General features: G+C 42.5%; 1 long non-coding RNA gene across 1 annotated transcript; it reads left to right on the forward strand.

Annotated features, from left to right (window-relative positions):
• The first annotated feature begins 13110 nt into the window (after nt 1–13110).
• Nucleotides 13111–16488, forward strand: LOC121090186. The gene is made up of 3 exons (XR_005828478.1): nt 13111–13246; nt 13396–13476; nt 15309–16488. It is a non-coding gene; the product is annotated as an uncharacterized LOC121090186 (long non-coding RNA).
• The last annotated feature ends 4200 nt before the right edge of the window (nt 16489–20688 follow it).

Here is a 20688-nt window from a genome sequence, read left to right on the forward strand (position 1 = left end):
GCTGTTCCCTTGTAATTTGCAATCTGATTTGCAGACCCATTCTGCTCTGTGCTCAGCAACATTCCTATGGATGACCTAAGACTTCCACTTTCAGATGAGAGGTGGGAAGCTTCGGAGGTAAAAGTCACAAAGATGAAATGGCATTGAGCAAGTATCTCGAAGGGGATAATTAGGTTTTTTGAATAACAACTAAGGATCCTTTCTGTCAACCTTGGTATAGCTCCAGTTGTCAAAGGCTGATCCAAATCATAGGAATTCCCTGTATCCAGAAGTCATAGATGCTTTGTACAGCAGTCTCTTGCACAGTGTTTTGTTTGAAGCCAACCAAAGAAGTCTGAAAAGAACCCTGTAGTGCTGCAAAAAACATAAAACTATCTGTTAGAAATCCAAACTAGGCAAGTCTTTACCAGCTTTTTTTTTTTTCCCCTGAGCACCTAAGTTGTTATTCTTTGTGAGTGTCCAGGATAAGCAAGTAATCTGAAAAACCTACCCAGTAAAGCATTCTACCCACAGTTGCTGTTCCTTCTCTTCTCTGGATTCAGATCTGAGTCCATGGACCTGACTGTTATCTCAGTGCCTGGAATGGTGTGCTCACATTGCCGTTATGCCCTGCAGGGATATTCATTCCCTTTCCCAATCTGGCAGCCTGTGCTTGTGAACAGAGTCATTACAACTGAGCATGCTGTTCTATGGTGTGCCCTAAGGCGGCGGAAATGACTGCAGTCCAACTCTCAGCTCAAGAGTATTGTGCACCAGGATATTAACTGTAGAACTGGCAATATTGCTTTGGTGCAGAGGCTTCCTCCAGGCACCCACAAGACAGATGGCTTTATCAGTACACAGCCATTCACCTCTGCATTGCAATTGGGAAGAGATACAAACAAATTTCCAACTGTCTTTGCTAAGCAATTTTACAGCTGTCTATCTGAAATTAAAGCACCCTCCCTTGGTTGTGCTTTGCATTTTTATGGTGACTAGCAATCTTTTTTTCCACAATGCTACACTCAGCCTTCCAGAGAGCTTTCAATGTTCACAAAAATATGTGACACTAAGTTAACAAAGATGAGTGCTTCAGACTGTAGGGAGCCAAGCAAAGGAGGATTCTGCATAATCTGTACAATTGGACACTTCCTGTAGATCAGTGTAAAACCAAATTGTTTCTGGCAGGGAAAGGCTTTTTTATAGAAGTTCATAGGAATGAATGAATATGCACCTCATGGCAAGTCTTTGTAGAGCTTATACAAAGGGCAGCTTCCAACCTGCAGCCCATCAGTCCTGTTCTTCCTGAACTGAACTGTGCACCAGTCTTTGAAGTGGTATGAGCCAAGGATCGAAGCAGTGCATTTCTCAGTAACTGAGTACCTGTCTGTGGCTCAAATGAGTGGGAATCCATGAACATGTCTCTCGTTGGAGTGAGTTTTACATCAGAGTCAAAAGCTGGTCAGAACTAAATTCTAAGATGAAGCAGCCAGGGCATTTACACCCCCTGGCTGTTGTAGTACCTGTGCTCCAGTATCCAAATAAAGTACACACAAACTTCCCATAAGTGAGAGGCAAGACTGAACCATGCTTAATGAGTAGTACTACATCACCATCGGGGAAAAGCAGTTTGCTGAGATTTCTATAAGCTGTGAAATGGAAGGAGTTTACAATCAGCTCTGAAAGTAACATCAAGCTGGGACAATCTGTCACAGCAGTTCCTAATTTACGGAGAAGCCGTGCACTGAAAACAGGGTCGCTGCCTCCAAATTGGAGAAGTCAGTGTCTGGCAATCTCTAAAAATCTTGTGGACAAGGCTATGATGCAGGAAGGAGGAAAAGAAACTCAAAGGAGTGTTTTTTTTTCCTTTGTAGGTTGGGGCAGGAGGACAGTGAATCCTTACACATTTCCTGCCTTGGAGAAGTATAGGAAGATCAGAGGAAGCCTCCCTCTAACTCTGAGTGAAGAAAGAAAATCTTAATAGCTTGTATTTCAAACTCTCCCTTTGTCTGCAGGTCTGGGAAGACTATGGAAGTGTTGGTAAGAACATTGTGGAGGGGAAGACATATAGAGGAGGTGAGGAAGTAGGGAAGAAGAGTAAACTGACACATCCAACTTGAAGACTCCTGTTTGCTCATTCTTTGTAAAGAAATTTTTTCCTACTTTTCATTATGCCTTTTTTTGCCCTTTCCTGTATATTTTGTGAGTCTGCTTCAGAGATGGGGGGACCGAAACTGCCCATGTTGCTAAAAATGCAGGTTCACCGTGATTTTTTTCAAGTGTGTTTTGATTTGCTCTCTAGTCCTTCCCAAATAATTTTGTTGCTTTTTTGACCCCTTAGTGGGTACTGAGCTGATATCTTCAGAACTGTTATTTCATACCTGAATGTTCCTTATCAGTTTTAAGTAATTATGCACACCACTTTGCAATATCCTACACAGAATTTCATCTGCCATTTTATCGTTGGTTTTTCATGATTGTAGTGCTGTTCCGAAGCTCTGCACAGTCAGCTTTCAATTTTATGTATGTCCTCGTGATAACTGTAGTGGGATCAGCAGTCTCTGTTCCCCCATTATTCATCACCTTTCCCAGGTCATTTAGGACTTTGCTGAGCAGCACAGATCATGGCACAAAGTCCCATAGGATTGCATGGGTGATTTCCTTCCAGTGGGAAAACTGCATTCCTGCTTTTACTTTTGTATCTTTTAATTGTTTATTCGTTTAAATGAGGATCTTCTTAGCCCATGAGACTTCCTTTTCAAGAGCTTTTTTTCCCCAATTAATTTTTTAAATGGATTTTAGTACACCTTAATCATAGAATCACAGAATAGTTTGGGTTGGAAGGGTCCTTAAAGATCATCTAGTTCCAGCCCCCTGCCATGGGCAGGGACACCTTCCACTAGACCAGGTTGCTCAGAGCCCCATCCAGCCTGGCCTTGGACACTGCCAGGAATGGGGCAGCCACAGCTTCTCTGGACAACCTGTGCCAGTGTCTTACCACCCTCACAGTGAAGAATTTCTTCCTGACATCTAGTCTAAATCTACCCTCTTTCAGTGTAAATCTATTCCTCCTTGTCCTGTCACTCCATGCCCTTGTAAAAAGTCCCTCTCCAGCTTTCTTGTAGGCCCCCTTAAGATACTGGAAGGTTGCTTATTTGTCGATTCCTCAAACAAAACAAAAAAATGCCTTTAGGCTTCTGAAGTATGTCCTCCCTTTTACAGAAGCTTAATGGAGTTCTTCCGAATATATTTTTCTGTGAGTCTGCTCATTTTGTTCCTTGCTATGGTTCCTACTGATCTGCAGAACAAGGACATCATGTTCACTGGTCTGTAGTTCCTCAGATCACCCCTGAATCCTTCATAAAAATTAGCCATTCCACCACCTTCCCATCCCCTGACACTGAGGCGATTCCCAGTGAGGGGTTACACACCATGGCTCGCAGTTGTGTTATTTCATCCTTGGGTTGGTTTAGAGCTCTTAGGTGAATACCATCTGGTCCTAGTGAGCTGTTAGCGTTGTGCCATGGGAAACACGGTCTCTGAAGGGAGGGCTCCGTGCTAAGTCCACTGCATCATGTGTGCTCAAGTGCAAATGTTCACTACTTTGCCCCTCTTGTTTTGTTTTCCACTTCTAGGTAATTTGAATTCTGTTTTAATCATATCTGCTTGGCCTCCCAGTCAGATAGCCACAACACTTAATCAGAATAGAGTGCCTAATGAAAAAATAAACATTATAGAAATGCTGCTCTTTTGATTAATGTCTCTTTCATGCTTTATTTCCTGCATAGATTGTTTTGCCCTCATCTTAAGTTGATGAATCTTCCAGTGTTCAGCTAGAGAGTTCACAACATAAGACATGTACCTTTACACAGGATTATGCCTAAAAATAGACTACCAATCGTGTTAAACAGCCACAACTGTGCTGGCACAATGCCACGCCAGAAATAATAGATGTCACTTTCAGGAATTAGAATATTTAAATAGAAATACAGATAGTAAGCGATGGGAACCATGTGTACTCGACAATGTGAAGGCAATTACAAGGGAACATGTCAGTGTGCAAGAGCAGAAATTCAACTAGCAAGGTTCCCACTAAATCTGTGTAATTTAATTTAAAGCTTTGAAGCATTTTCTATCATACTATCATCCAGTAATTTATATCTTCTTATATTGCAGTTTAAAGTCTTACAAGAGATTTTAGAGGCCTTTTCTGGTTTGGGTGGAGTAATTCATTAGCCTGTTGCATTGGAAACACGGCATACACCAATGTATATTCAGGCCTCTATATCTGCAAGGATGGATCAAAGCATTTACAGTTTCTAAATTAGAAACCCTTTTGGGGTGTTGCAGATCTAGATATCTATTACCGCTAAATGTAAGTAACTTTCCTAGCAGGCTGCTAAGGAAGACTTCAGAACCTCTTGATGTTTATAGACACATTTGCTTATGCAGGAATGGTAAATGTCAATAAAATTATACTTTTTGATAATAGCTCCAGATTAATTTTAACTGTGATGACATGCATAACAAGTTCCAGCCCATCCAGAAAGGAAGTTTCTACATGTTTGTTTAGAAAGCGGATCAGGTGCCTTTGTGGGATTCATGACTCATAATTTATAAAGCCATATGGAATATAGTAACCCCCCCATTCTGACTATCTGAAAATTTTGTTTGAAAAGAACAGAGAGGTACCAGTGATTGACTGAAGTTGTATACTTCTGTTGTAAATCAGCACTTCAGAGTTAGAACCAAAATTGTGGTCATGCTTTGAATGTGTCTATATTGTCTTCTTAGAATGAATCCTTCCCTGTTCCAGAGTCCTGGTACCCCAAACATCCCTGCTGTGGCTATTTTTTCACACTACAGCTGTGCTCTGAAACAAACTAAAACTGTCAGTAGTTACAGAGAAGCTCAGGGTACTGTACATTAGGGTCTTTCTCATACATAAAATATGGCAGTTCTTTGCAAGCCTCCCAGTCATTTGCGGGCATCACAGCAGGCCTCATGGCCTTCAGTCCTCAGCTGCCATCCCTAAATACCCGCACTTCTGGAATTCATGTCAAAAGGCTGCTTCTTCAGCTCTGTCATTTATGTGATACACAGTGAAGATTTGGCACATGTAATAGGGTAGAGGAGGAGGAAGAACCCTGCTCAATAGCTAGTTGCATATGCACCTGCTCATGTGCACGGTCTTACTGATGAGAATATTTCCCAACAGCAATACAGAACTGCTGGGAATGATCTGTCCAGCTTTTTACAGACAAGTGGTTCAGATTCAAAAGGCTGTGTGTGTACGTGCATTGGACAGGTTACAACCCTATGCAGGTCAGTATAGCTATACACTGTGTATCACGCTGCAGAAGATGTCTGGGACACTGTGTGTGGCCTCTCATGATCCAGGACGCTTTGCAGATGGAGTGAGTGATGCCCATGAGGACACAGAGTGTGACGGTCTAGCTTTTTGTCTCATCAGCCACAGAAGCAGCAAAGGACACAACGTGAAGTGTGCTCATCACAGATTGTAATATGATTTCTCATATCAACTCCCACAGTGAGAAACACCCACTGAGGACTGGCTAGCCAGAAACACATGTTCAGCCTGGCACAGGAGCCCATATCTGATGAGTGTCTTGAGGTAGATAGTGGACTTTGGGGAGCAGAGCAGGGTGAGAAGGCATGCCTTGCTCCTTAGCAAGCTCATCCCTCTGCTGCATCTCTTCTAAATGGAAATCGCAGGCTGTTCAGAGGAAAAAGCCTAATGCCTTGTTCCTTTGCAAAATAGCAGCCATTGTATGGCACTCCTTGAGAACAAGAAGTAATACATTGTCTTGGATTAATAGCAGCTTATTGGCACACACGATCACTAGAGTGGGTGTGCTTTTGAATAATGATGTGTCTTGTGAGTCTTATGTGTTCAGATACATCCACAGGTGTGTCATAGGCATCCCTAGTCAGATCAGCAGTGCCTTGGTAGCTGATAAATGGTATTATGTTAAATGATGATACTACCTCATTCACAGACTGTCAGGATTGCATTGTGTGTCCTTCCAGTGTGCTGCCTTGCTGAAGTGGTTGGTACGTGCAAGACGGTGCATTACACTTGTGAGAAAAAGGGAACTGTTACAAAATCTTTCCAGGGTTAACTGGGACTCTGGACCTCAGCTGGAAATCTGTGAACCTTCCCAGAATAATGGCCATAGATAAATCTTTCCACCAATATGCACCCAGGTAATTCTCAGGCCTATGAGCACAGCCCATAGTGTTCCAGCTTCTCTGGTAGTGTGTTGTGCTGGTTGATTTCTGAACCTGCTTAAGGAGCAAAGCATAAAGCTGTTGCTGAAAAAAAGACAGCTGTGACTCTGCTATGCATTTTAAACCCTCACCCCACTTTGCAGGAGTGGGTATTAAGCAAAAGACCCAACAGGGAAGTGCCTATGATGCAGTGTCACTTGCACATCAGAGGCGGATAGGCCTCTCCCTGCCCGTATCTGCTAGAACAGTTTTCTGTTGCAGTCCAACCTAAAGATTCTGCAAAATTGTACAAATATTAAGGTGGGTCCAAACATTGGAGTTGCCAGTGGCTGGCATAATTATAGCAGTACTTTTTTAAAAGGTGCTAGCATCCATTAAGATCTTCAGACCTGCAAAGACCCTAAGTCTGTCTGTTAATGCCCATTGTTTGTATTCTTGGTTTGGGGTTGTTTGTGGTTTTTTTTTTTATTTTAGTCGTGGTTTTTTGGTTTTCAGTTGTAAAAGGAATACATAATTTCTGTACTAGTACACAGCTACAGAAAAACTGACAGTTTATTCACTCAGCTGATTGCTTTTGGGTCAGTGGCAGTCAGGACTGGCAGTGTTCTGTAGAGCAATGACTGCCTACAGGGACACTGGAGATGGTCCCCCCAAGGGCGCTGTACTTGCCTATCAGGTCAGATAGCACCTTGTATGCATGGCCATAATGCAGTCCTTCTCATGTGTTGGCTTTCCCACTCTGTTTTACCAATGTTGCTTTCCCTCTATGAAGACCTCCCCTGAGCAAGGGAAGATGAAGCTAGGCCGTTGACGACATCCAGTAGTTGGGGAGTGAGGCAAAAATCAGTGTTCAAGGGCGCCAGCGCTGCTCATCAGTGTCTAAGAAGAGAAGAAGGGTTTGACAATCCTCCTTTTGTGAGGTTGAACATAGCTTATTCTTGTAATACATACTTCCCATTTGCTTTGGTCATCTTAGTAGCTGTTCGTCATACCAGCTTTACTTTTAATTCTGCTGCTCTAATCAGTGGGGTGCAGTTCACGTGACTGGCTGTATTTACACTATTGATGTCTGCGCTAGCTGTACTAACTCACTGTACTATCAAGCATCGCTTCTTTCCCTGATCTTAACATAAACATCTAAAACAGGTAAATTACAATGGGAGTTTAGAGCAATTAGTTCTGGGGCAGGCATCTGTGCTAGCCACATTTGGAGTTAGGAGAGAGGGATCCAACCCTGCTTGACCAGAACTGGGTTCCAGATGAACTGCGCTAGGCCAGTGCCTTTGTGCTACACCTGTGCTGCTGCCAGTGACAGTAGTGTTTACCTACCTTTGTTTTGGAAATACTTTAAAAAAAAATCCAGGATCTTTTTTTTTTTTCCCCTGTAGTTTCTAACAGATACAAACTGCAACAGTCTCTAACAAAATCTTCTTTCATGGCTGAAGTTCTTCTTTCCCTGTAGCAGAAATTAACTTGATTTTCTCCTATTCTTTCACTGTTAATTTTTAGTCGGTTTCCATTATTTCATCTCTCAATGGCATCAAAGCACTGTGAGTAGGCAGGCTGCAAATACAGGAGTAACCACTTGGCAGTGGAGCTGTGACGAGTGAACAAGTGAGTTCTCAGCAGGAAATAAATGAGTAGTTTAAGCTACTTCAATGGTAACTCCATAAGCCTCAGCAACAGTCTCTTGCTGCTGTCTATCTGTAACCTTAGATGACTTTGAGGACTGAACTATCTGCAATTTTCTGTCTGTGCCTCAGCTCATCTACACAGTATTGCAGTCTTCTTTTATTGACAGTATTTCCTACTTCTGTCATCAGCATCTTCCAATAAATCTCCCTAATTTTGTGCTCCGAAAAGCTATTACTGTGTAATGCAACAGTATGACTAACATTGTTCCTGTTCCTTGCTTGCCTTTATCATTTTAAAATTCTTTAACCACCTTCACATCCCTCCTTAACACTGTGCTTTGCTGCAACGCCTACAAAAATTTGGAAACAACCTGATGCTGAGTGAGCTGAGAACATTGCCTCGCATGCCAAGCAGTATATTTTCTTTGTTTCCCTGGGCTCCTCCATCTGGTAGCATCCATCTGCCTCCCCATGGACTGTAGGCTCTTTGGGGCAGGACCGTCGCTTTTTTCTATGAGCTGACAGTATCGAATCCTGTTACCCCTACAGAGCTGATGTTTTCATTACCTTTGTTCTAGGCAGAATTCCTTTTAGCGCAGCTTTAATCTTTAAAGTAATGCACAGAATGATTTGTGAGGACATACTCTCAGACCTAATAGCTGTTAAAGTCAAAAAGCCCAGGATTAGCCGTATGGTTGTGTGTGGAGGAAGCTTTGCTTGTTTGTTTTCTTCATGGTTTGGTTTATATATTTGCCTGCAGTGACAGCACTCTGTGTTTACTCCTGTCCCGCACAAAAAGCTGCAGTGGAAGCCATGGTAGGTTCAGGATCCTGCCTGTATTCCTCCACCCTGGCTAAGGATGATGAATTTTGGAAAGTACTTCTTTAGCTAAATGTCTGAATTATTTTCAGAATTATGCCTTCAAAGTAATAAATTTTGCTGTTGTTGTCCAGGTATAGAATGAAAATTCTGTGTGCTGTACAGGAAAAACTTTTAAAATGCTGTCCCTGTATCAGGGTGGAAGGCCTAGAGTAGGTCAAGCTTAGTGACCCTGGAAGCCAGGGGAGAGTCTTGCTTTAAACCAGTTTACTGCTGAGAAATGCGACTGCACATAGCAATGCCCTGCAGTGTTCTGCCTGCAGTCTTCATCAGGTAGGAGCAACAACTGTTGTCAGCCATCAGCTCCAACCACTTGAGCATATAGTGGGTCACAAGTAGCTGAGGCCCATAAACGCGCACACTTGCCACCGCATTGCCTTGGGTGGCTCAGCCCCGGTGCTGCCCAGAGCCTCCTGTCTGCAGGTGTCCAGGCTGCCTTCCCTTGGCAGTGGGGGGGCCGTCACCCCAGCCACCCATGAGGCAGGATTTTCCCCTCCTTGGTCTCATCACGTTCTTGTTCTCGCTTTTTCATTCTTGTGGCCTTGCCCCAGCAAAGCTGGTAGTGTGGCTGTGGCAGATCCTCGTGGAAAGCAACTGCAGCAGCGGGAGAATCAGCTGCCTTTCCCGTGCTTCCCCCGCCATTGATTGGGGCCCAAATGGTACATGTGCATGGAGCGTAGCACCAGTCAGCGATGACAGCATCACGAGCATGAACCACCGCCAGCAGTTTGAGCAGGTCCCAATAAGAGTTGTGTCCTCTGCAAGGGGCTTTCTGGGGTGACCCTGCTGCACTGGAGGGGAGCCCTGGGGAGGCTGCTCACTTGGGCATTCCCATCACCTCTCTTCCCACTGGCCGGAGTTTCCCTTTTTCCCCCTTTATTATTTTGTCTTTCTCACCTTCCCTCACCTCTCCCTTCCTCGGTCATTTCCATTTGTCACCAAAAGCAAGGCCGTGCATGCTGTCAGCCGCAGGCCCCACTGATGGATCCTTGTGTCTGGGCATCCTTTGTGTAACAGCCACGTGTTGGCTGCAGCTCCTTAATCTGGGCTTCCACGCAGGCATGAGCGAAACCGCTCTCCCCTGCTGCTGTTGCCTGTGGTTTAATTCACACATGTTACCAGCTTGCCTCACTCCTCACTCCCTCTGGTTCAGGGTGGCTAAAAACTTGTTAGAAATAGGATTTTTTAAGAAATAAGAAAGCGGAGGGGGGGGGGGGGGGGGGAAGGCATGGGTAAATGTAGGCAATGGACTCCGATATGGGTGAGAGTCGGGCCCACTAGCATCCAGAGTCTCTCGAGTGCCACAGACCACTGCTATTCCAGCTCTCGCAAGGGTCTGCAACAGCAAGAACTGACCAGCAGAAGAAAGCAGTATAGGCCCCTCTTCTGAAGGCAAGTTTCTGGTGCTAAAGCTGCAGTATTGGTGTAGAGGGAAGCACTGAGATAGCTGCCCTTTTGTCAGGATAAAAGTAAATATACTGGAAAGTAGCTGGGAAAATGAGCTGGAAAATAGGAATCACTGTACAGAGCACAGGCAGCAAAGATGGCTGGAAAGTTAAGGCTGATTTTAGGAGACAACATATTTAAACATCTGAAAGTGAATTCAGGGTGATGTAAGAAGCAGTGGTCTGTGAGAGAGAAGCTAACAAAGTCCAGGGCACGCAGAGAAAGCAGCAAGTCCAGGAATGGTTAGTGTAGTTTCAGCCTAAATATTTGAGGCATCTGTCTTGGAGCCGTCAGCAGCACAAGCTTGGGGTGGGCTGCAAAACTGACTGCAAGAGCGGGGGGCTGAGCCCCAGGCTGCCATGCTTGCCCTGCTGCTTGCCACTGAGCTGTGGTGAGTAATGCTGCATGTCCCTGCACCGTGCTCCAGGGAGGCAGGGACACGCTCATGAGCAGCACGGGCAGCATGAAAAGCTTTTCGGGGAGTGCCAGTCAAGGAGGGGCTTCTAATGGTGTGAAAAGAAGCTGTTCCTGTTGGTTGATTCCTGATGCATTTGGGGAAGCAGCTCTTGCTGGTCCCAAATGCACAGGATTACAGCAAAGAAACTTTTAATTTCATTATTGACTTCTTCTCTTCGTGGAAATAGAGTGCAAGGTGGTGAATATTGACAGCTGGGTTCAAAGTGTCCCTCACCTTTAATTTTGGGATGGGGAGAATGTCAGCATATCATTTGCATTCTTATCTGGTTGATGCCTGTTAGAAAACAGTGCCGCCATCAAGCAGTGAAGGCATTAGTAGATGACCGAGGCGAGTAGTCTGCGCTGCGTGTGGGACCACCAGGTATTTGCCAAGAGAGCCCTTTGCGGCTTGTGCTTTTCGTCCTCTGTTAGCCGGTCCCCTGCCCAGGATGGGCACGTTCATCTCTGCATCCTGGCTCTCAGGGCTCAATTCTCAGAGGCTTGAACTTCAAAAGGAACAGAGGCAGCTCCTTGTTTGTTCAAAGTTCTCCTGAAACAGCTCGGGAGGGTTATTCTTTCAGAGTCCTCAGAAAGTTATACAGATTTTGATTACACCTGCAATTACAGAAAGCCAATATGTTGAATATGGCCAATAAGTCATTTTTAAAGACAGCTTTGGTATTCAAGGCATGCTCTTCCCTTTTATTTTCTGCACAAAGCAACTTGGTTGGAAAGCTCTCCCTTTCTGAATACCTTGCCACAGGAATCTCACTGCCATCCTCTAAGAGTTACACACAAAATGACAGGAATTGGTAGTAACACATTTTTTTGGACCTCCTGAAACTGATACTGTAGGAAGTAGGTTTTTCTTTGAATGCAGGCAAGACTGGAAATTTAAAGGAAAAATTCCTCATTCTGTGTATTTCCAGAAGAACATGGACTCTGCAGCATTAGCCTTGTCCTGCTTTGCTCAGCAAGCCCAGGTGCTCTCCTGTTTGTGCAGGGAAGTTAGTATGGGGCATACAGTGAGAAACAAGAACAAAAAAATTAAAAAAAAAGCTTTTTTATAGTACAGATTTTCATCCCAAATGCATTTGGGCAGGTACAGTGACTTGTATTTACTGGTACATTTTCCATTAATTTCAGTCAGCTCCCAATTTTATATTGATTGTTTCCTGTTGATACATTTCCTATAGCTACAGTATACAGCACTTAAGGTTTAGCATGAGGTCACTGTGCAAGTTCCGTATTAAAAAAAAAACAAACCACAACAGATGGCAGGCTGCCAGTCTCTTGCTTTTAGTATTTAGATTGACGCTATAGGATGAGTTCAAGTCCGTTACCTTTTTTGTGAACGACATATAACTCCACTGATGCCGATGGGGTTCACGTGGTATAAATGTGGTGCAGTGAGAGGCAAGTAAGATCTTCCCACTGCATGCCATATAAGCCAGAGTCTCAGAGGAAAACAACAGTGTGCCTTTATATAACATTAATTAAGCATCTGCTGAAAAGTAAATGAGTTTTGTGGATTCTTGATAAGTGGTATCATTGTGGAATACCTAATGTAGAGTATTTCTCCAAGTAGAAACATATCATGTTTCTGCTCTTTTACAGCAGGAATATTTCTCAGAGAGCTTTAGGCTGCTGTAGCACAGGCTAAAGGGGTGTAAATCAGCGCTGTTCTGTGGAGTGCTTGTGATAAAACCCCATGTGGGCTCACTCTGCACACCAGTGCTATACTGACTTACACCACCTGAACATCTTTACCCTGCATGTTTAGAAGTAGGACTGCAACTGCAGCTATGTTCTGCCTTGCTATCCATATTCAAGGCTGCATGTATTGATAATGGGAAAAAGGAGCTTTCTCAGCACAGTCTCTCCATGTACACTCCTAAAAGAAGGAGAAATTACTTTTGTAGATTAGATTTTACCACCATTTCTCAGATTGTGTGCTATACGACCCCAGGAGCAGAACTGAATCCAAGCTCACTACAATGAAAAAAAATCACAGTTAACAGAAGGTAGCAATAGCAGCATTAGATTAGATATTTTTAGTAGTAAAGCTTTAGCAGTAGAAAAAGGGTCAAGAACATGCATAATGCTGAGTAAAAGAGAAGGCTATCAGAAAAGAGGGAACTTATTTTTAAACGTGCCTCCAAATAACCCTGTTATACTAGTATATCCTTTCAAGTCAGGTCATGGCTGCATTAAGCTTCCTACCGAGTCAGGTCATCCTGTGGGTATAAATGTGTGCTCTAAGTTGCATAAAATCCATCCAATCCTATTTGCATTGTCACTCTACGATACAAAATGCTATAGTGACCTTTTTTTATGTCCAGTACTATCTATAAAGCAGGCTTAGGCCCTTTTGTTCTTAAGGAGGTCAGCTGTCAGTTACTCTCTTAATGAGCTTCAGGCATTCCCAAAGAGTTTTCCAATATTGCAAGACATACCTGGCCCCAGGCAGAACAGTTATGGCTCTGCCAACACCTAAGCGGTGCAGACAGATCCCATGTGACAGGTTATGCAACTGAGCTGGGCTTTATATACCCCTAGGACCTTAAGCATGTAACGGGCTCGAGGGAAAAGAGCATCAGGTGAGGAAAAAATGTTTGCATACCTTGCTTCTTGGAGTGCTTTTGGCAGTGTAGCAAACCATATTAGACTTAATCTTATGTTTCAGTAAAGGGTCAGCTTGTAAAACTCCCTGGGATTTGGTAATGGTTTGTGTGTTCTATAATTGCAGGGTCTGAAATTTTACAAAGACTCAGAAATCATGATTGCTTCTCTCCGGAGAATGACACCTGGGTATATAAGGTTGTTGCAGGTATGAAAATTCTGTCCTTTTTTTCTGCTTTTAATTACATCTTTGAAATACCAGTATTTCTTTTGCTCAGACTGATTTCATTTCAAATTATTGCATGGTCAACCCAAGGGAACGCTGGCTTCTGGTGGGTTAACTTGCATAACAAGTAGAAGAAGTCTTAATTAAGCCTCTGCTGAAAAGTAAATGAATTATGATAATTCTTCATAATTGGTGTCATGCTGGAATACTGAATGCAGACTACTTGGAAGGAGTTTATGTTTCTGCAGTGCTTAAAGAGGAAATACTTCTCCACCATTTTCTCTTGCAGTGGCTTTGTGTGTTTGGGGCAGTAGGAGAATGTTAATGGGAAGAAGGATGCTGAGTTCCTAAGCAACTCAAATGAGCTGTCAGTGAAATGCATCAAGCAGCTTCTATTTATATGATAAATAAACCTCAGCCAGTATTGGCCTCTGGAACACTGGTGGACCAGAGTATCAATTATTATATGAAAAGAAAAAAAAAAAGAAAAAAAAAGGCATGCATAGAAAATGTTTTAAATTAGCTACATAATTGAGAATAAAACAGCCCAAATATTATATATATACATCGAAGTAGAGCACCTTCTTTATTGTACTCCATATTTTGATATTTACAGAGTGTATATCCTTTTGTTGGAAAATCTCATGGCTCTTAGCAATGTGATCTGCATCCAAATCATAGACGATAGTAGCTGAGAGGTGATAGTTGCGTAGCTGAGGGCGTGAGCTAAGGATACTGTGTTTCAGTCCCAGCAGTGGAAGTTCTTTCACACCTCCTGCATATCTCTTGATATCACCTTAAGCAGTAATTTTATTTGGAATTTATTTTGCCATCATTTATTCTGCTGCTGAAGTAGCTAGCCACACTGTCAGACACATTTATCAAGGTCAGAGCACTCAGCTCTGATTATTTAACCTCACATAAAAAATCTAGAATCTGGAAGTGAAAATCAGGTTCCTTGGAACTTGTCACTCCTGCCAGTGGTGCCATGCTTTCCGTCCATGGACTGCAAGGGAGAGTACACAAAAGTCATTATTTCAGGCCTAGTCATGATTTCATATAAGAAATGCTGTAACTAGAAAGGCGCATTGTATGTTTTAACTGACAGCGCCAATACGTATAGGAATTTGTGTTTTGCTTTCTAGGGAGTCTGTGCAACTGTGTTTCTGCTTCTTGGTCGGTGTATCGTATGTCCTAGCAAGCAACAGTAACTTAATTTCTGTTCTGACTGTTATTCAGATTATCAGTAAATACTTTTTTTTTTTTTATCTTTACTTTGATTGGCATTTCCTGCTACTTTGTTAGACTTGAGAAAAAGACTGTTAAAACTTGTCTGCTTGGTCTAGTCCCACCTGCGGAGCTAACAAAAGATGATACTGATCCCTTTTAGCCTTGCTTTCCTGAATTAATAACTAACATTCAAGGGAGCATCACTGTGTTAGCAGCTAATCTGTGGGAAGGAGATCTTTGAACTTCATGGAACAAGAGAGTCCCTTCTCTTTTATGCCTAAGCCTCCACACTTAATTCAGCTCCCCTTTCAGCCAAGTAGCCAGAGGGAATCCCATTAAAGTCACTGAAATCGATGAGTTACAAATGAAAGAGATCATATTAGCAATGTGTCTTTTCTTCTACAAAGCCATAAAAAGGGGAGCCCTGCAAAATGTGCAGTGGTTTGTGCCGAATACTCTTCAGCAAAAAGCAGAGTCATACTCTATGACATATAGAAGAAAAAAGTGCTTTGTAGGTTCCAAAGACACACTTTTGTGTTGCCCTCAGCTGAATCAGCATGTAATTTGCCCTGTTTCTCCCATAGACTCAAGCTGCAGGAAAAATCGTTACCAACTCGTCAGACACCTTGCTGCAACGGGCAGCGGTGCTACTGGGAATGTTTGGGATCAGTATATCCAGCTACAGCACACACCAGCTAACTCAAAAGAGACTTCCCTTGACCCTTCAAGCTGCATTGGGATGTGACCCAAGAAGTAAAGGCTTACATCAGTAGTGCTGATGGGTGGCTTTTCTGCCTCAGTAACTGGTGTGGAGGTAATGAGACACTTTGCAGCTGTGATTTCTACAGGCAAAGTTAAAAAGATGGACGAATTACAGACTTCTTCAAGAAAGAAAAAAACCAATGACTAGCAGAGGCATCAGTTTTCCAAAGACAAACTGTCTATAAATACAATGGACTTTCTTTGTTATCCCGTGTATACATTGAGAGAGATCTAAAGGTATAAAATACAGTTAAAATCAGAGTAGGTGTAAACAGATCGATGAGGGTGCCATGCTTCGTTAGTGTCACCTTGTTGCAGCTTTTGCAGATTTACTGTGCAAACACTGGTTTTGAAAAGGAAAAGTTAGAAGCAATATATTCCTTATGAGAAGAGTTAGACTGGTTTGTGCTGTTATATCTAACTAGATATGTGCATTTGTATGTATTACAGAATTTGTGCACCCTAATTTTGCCTACTGAATCTTAAACATTTCTTGATGCCTTTTGTGTAAAAATCTTTGTGTATTTTAACACAAGCTGGTTACCTTCTGCCACAGCAGAGATGGCCACAGGCTACACCATCCATGTGATGTTGGGAAGGAACTGTGGCAGCAGACCAGATAACTTCATAATTGTGTACAGAAACTCTCTACTCTAGAAAGTATCAGTAAAAATACTGGGTTGGGTTTCGTTGCAGAGTTCAGTATCTGATTGTATGTCTCTGCGAAGCCCACTCATCCCATAATGTAGATTGTGATTAAAATAAAAATAGAGATTGACCTTTTTTCCCCTCCTTTTCCCTTGTTTTCTTGTTCTTCTCACTCAGTGCAATAGCTTATGCAGGAATGTTTTCTTACTATCGGTTTGCATTTTTCCAACTGTTTCTGATGTTTTATGTAAACATGGCTTTGTAGGCTCTTCTGTGCATGTTAGCATTTCAAATCCTTTGTTCTCAGTTACTAAATACAAATATTATTTTTGGGGTTTTTTCCCATGTTTAAAATTATTTCTTGTGTCAACAGTGTTTATATTCAACCACTAAGGGGCATCCTACACAGCTGAATGTTTTGAAGTCCAGCTTGTTCATTGCAACATTACAAACCACAAATTGAATCAGGCTGAAATTTTTACCTTTTTTTATTTTTAAATTGTTCTTTCCCCTGTTTCCTTTTCTCACCCCCTCCAAGCAGTGTCTTTCCTCCCCCGCAACTGTTTTTAAACTGAAGAAAATGAGAAAATCAGTGTTTACATGGTCATTTTTTACAATGTACCAGGTCACAAATTACCTCCATCTTGTATAGTGTTCTGTTTATACATAAAATTAAAAAATCGTATAATGGATTCCATCTTCTGCCTACACATACAGAAATAAAACAAAATACTTGATTCCTTTGACAAAAGTAAGAATGGTATCTCTGGAAAGCATTTAATCACATTGATTGGAGATGCACAGTGTGACCACCACCACCACCCTCAATATGCCATATATATGGCTTTTTAATCAATGCATATGGGTTTGGGCAGCTGCATTTTTATCACCTGATTTCCTGCCCCCATGCAACATGAATGGAAGATCATTAGCTGTTTTCAATGCCATTACTATGCTCATGTGAACTCTTCTGTTAGATAAAAGGTAAGTGCAAGAGCATTGTGATTTTAACATGATAGAATAGAGTAAGATAAATGATAACTTGACCACTGAGATTTTCCCATTTTAGTGTATCATGAAAATGATGCCCATGAGGAATATATACTTTTTCCATGAGGATTGCTTTGAATCGTTTTGAAAATTTTATCTGGCACCACTAGAAATGACAGGAGGACAACACAGACTATAGGCATATTGACTGTGGAGAGACTCAGTAAAGGTATGGGCCTTAGGAGCCTCAGGAACATACAGTGAAGCACCAAGAAGGTGTAATTGAAATTAATTACAGAGCAGTTACATTTAAACTTGCTGAAGATTTGGGGCTGGGCTGAAAATCACTGTTAGGTGAAAAGTTGGGACTGCATCCAGCGGAAGATGCAGGTATCTGTAACTAACCTATCTGTTCCTGTAAAAGTCTAAAACCAAAATTTTAGTTTTATCGAAATACAGCTGCCACCTCATGCTGGGCACAACAGACGGCCATGCGCCCGTTGCTTTCACTGCTGCAACAACCTGCAAGATTTCCCCTCAGCTGAGTGACGCTGGGATGTGCTGAGCACCAAGACATTGAAACTTGCTGGGGGTGGGCAACAATATGCCCATCATCTCATCCTCTCTGTGGCTGGAAGCAGAGGTGGACTGGGGGCTGCCATAAAATACTACTGGAAGCTAATATCCCCTGGCCCTTTTTATCCTGATGTTTGTTGGAGCAAACACTCTTTGGCAGAGGAAGGAAAGGCACCTGCACAGCGACTCTCACAAAGGAGCCCGTGGCGCCGTACCTTCCCTCTGCATGTTCTTCAGAAGGACCACATGGTCCTGTGTGGTCCTGACTTCTAAAGGAGGCTGGCCATTGCACCCATCCCAGCTCTGCATCAACTGCAGCAAGGGGCCCAAATTCACAATTGGGACAAGCTAAAGGCTTTTTCCTCCTAATTGCCCATTAGCTAAGATTGCCCCCGCTCTCTGCACTCGGCGTGCCTTGTGCTTGGACCCTACCTAAGTTTGCCATGTTTGTAGATATCTAAGTCCAGCCTGCAGACTGAGTATGTGGCTGGGCTCCCAAACTGGGCAGGATACTGCTCCGTGCTGCAATTCCCTAACCTGCCTGTGAATTTAGTCTTCAAAGCTCTGAGCATGCCAAACTTCAAGCAAATGTTTATGTCTACTGAAGTCATAGGGGAGTTTAAGGAAGATCTTTACATCCTTCGCCAGACTGAGGTATTTAATCTCTTCCTTGATCTCCCCCAAAAAGCATTTACATTTTAAATATATTTGTACTTTTGTTTATACGGCTTTTACTTCAAAAATGTTGGCAATTCATCAAAAATTGAATGCTGATGAAAGTCAGGAGCCTGGTGAGCTTGGGGAGGTTAATGCTGCTTTACTTACTTTTGCAAAGCTTTTAAGAAACACCAGCAATGGATTTCATTTGGCACATAAATTGTTGTGTTTGAGGAGTTACACTCCAGGAATTACTCTTTACCTTCCCTAACCTGTAAAAATATATAACCAGTAGTACTGATTAAGCTAGTAAATATTAGACCTTCTTTAAAAATACTCTTTAAAAGCCATTTCATAAAATTTATCAGGTTGGGTTTCCTTCTAATACAGGCAAATATAGATAACTATCTCCTGATGCCAAGCAGTTTTAACTAATCCACTCCTAACAGCAGTAACTTCTCTAGTTTGAATCATGTCTTCATACATCAAGTTGATTATTTTATTCTTCGAGAAAGAATACCAAGAGTTTTTGTAGCTGGTTTGTATGCCTGACTCCAACTCCTAAAAGCAAGTGAAATGAAAGCATTAAATAATCCAAGAAAATCAAACGTGGTTGATATTCTCTTCAAATAGATGTAGCGTAGACTGGAGAGTTTTTTGAGATAAATGGCATTGCTAGTGAATATCAGAGAACATTCAAGCTTGATCTCTTGTGCTAAATAAAGTTGATAAAATTCACTTCAATGTTTTATGAAAAACTCTTTCACGTATATATACTCAGTTGTCTAAGGCAGAATTTCTGTCATCTTCCATCAGGACAGACAGCCTAGGACAACTACTCAAGGTAACACTCATTTACTAATAAAGGAAGTATAAAATGAAGGCAAGTCTCTGACATCTTTTCATACATCTTCTGGAAATTATGTGTCTGCACCAAAATTACTGCTCGAGTGCATTATTTGTCTCTAAAGCTGGAGATTATAGCGTTGCAGATTGTGCATCTCCAAATATGTCATAGACCAAGGCAGCAAACTTGAGTAGTTACCAATCAGTGGATGCTCCTGTTACTTACTAGGCAGCAGTGATGTCATCGTGACACGGAGCCTTTAATTAGTGTATCAAACTAAGAACAGAACACAAACAAGAAAATTATTTTTTCTACCCTAAATCATGGGCACGTATTTTATACAGCAGATGTGCTGCAGGCTGAAACATCAGATTGCTTGAGTGGGCTTTCTTCTGTCCTTCAGCTACCCTGAGGTTTCACATCGTGCAGAGCTGCTATCTAGTGTTTAAAGTATCTGACGTGGCCCTCAGTGGAGGTGCTGCACAGCCTGGGGGTTGTTCTGGCAGCATGACCCTGGTGCCACTGGTGCCTTGCTGAGAAGCCCTTCATTTCAGACCATTTTTACTAGCGCCAGATGCAGGTAAGTCGGGCCTCAGCTGAGGTTTTGGGTGGTGCTGTAATGGACATTAATATCACCAATAAAACTGGGGCACTGATGCTGTGTGGGAGCTTCCTGGAAATGTTCCGTGTCTGCATCGCCTTTTCAGTCGCAGGTTGTACAGCGGGCTGTCTTAGTGGTAATTCACCTCCCTGGCTACAGCTGAACACGGCCACAGGGATTTAACCGAGAAATGTTTTAACCCGTGCAGTGCAATGGCACTTCACTATGAATATATTAGTGGTAAAACAAAAAATAAAAGATACTCATGCTTGTCATGTCTGTTCCTACCTTGGATAAAATGCTTTTTCCACTCTTAGTTATAACTGAGTAGTCAATGATAACACAAAATAACCCGCTAAATCAGTCTTGTCTTTCATATGACTTTCTTGTTACTCTTCTACAGCTATCGCAATTTAATAAGGTAGCTGAAAGGTAGTTTAATCAAATGGTAGATTAATACGGTTCCTGGAGCTATGTTCACTTCAGTTTTTAACTAAGCGTGTAATCATGAGCTATGGTGAGCCACTGACTTTTAATGAGAGTGCCCCTGTCTCTGCAGAGTGTGTTTGTAAGCATAAAAGCAGCCCAAAAGGGCCCAGAAAGAGACACTTCTTCACCTCCTTAGCACCATTTTTGCAAGTGACCTTTTTTAAGAGTGCAGAGTGCTTTAGAATCAATAATCCACGCCTTTTCAAAAGCTTTTAGGAACTTCACGTAATCCACAGCACCCCACTGGCAAGGTCCATCCTGCAAGGGAGACAGTGGAGGCGTGGTGGTCAAAGGAGGTGTCTGATCCCAAGTGGAGTGAGGGCTTGAGTGAACTCTCAGTGCGTGCTTCCACGCGCTTCCATTCAGAAATGACGGGTGAGATCCAGCTGGGCTG

This window comes from Falco naumanni, chromosome 6 (assembly GCF_017639655.2).
Source record: "Falco naumanni isolate bFalNau1 chromosome 6, bFalNau1.pat, whole genome shotgun sequence".
In the NCBI taxonomy this organism is placed as follows: domain Eukaryota; kingdom Metazoa; phylum Chordata; class Aves; order Falconiformes; family Falconidae; genus Falco; species Falco naumanni.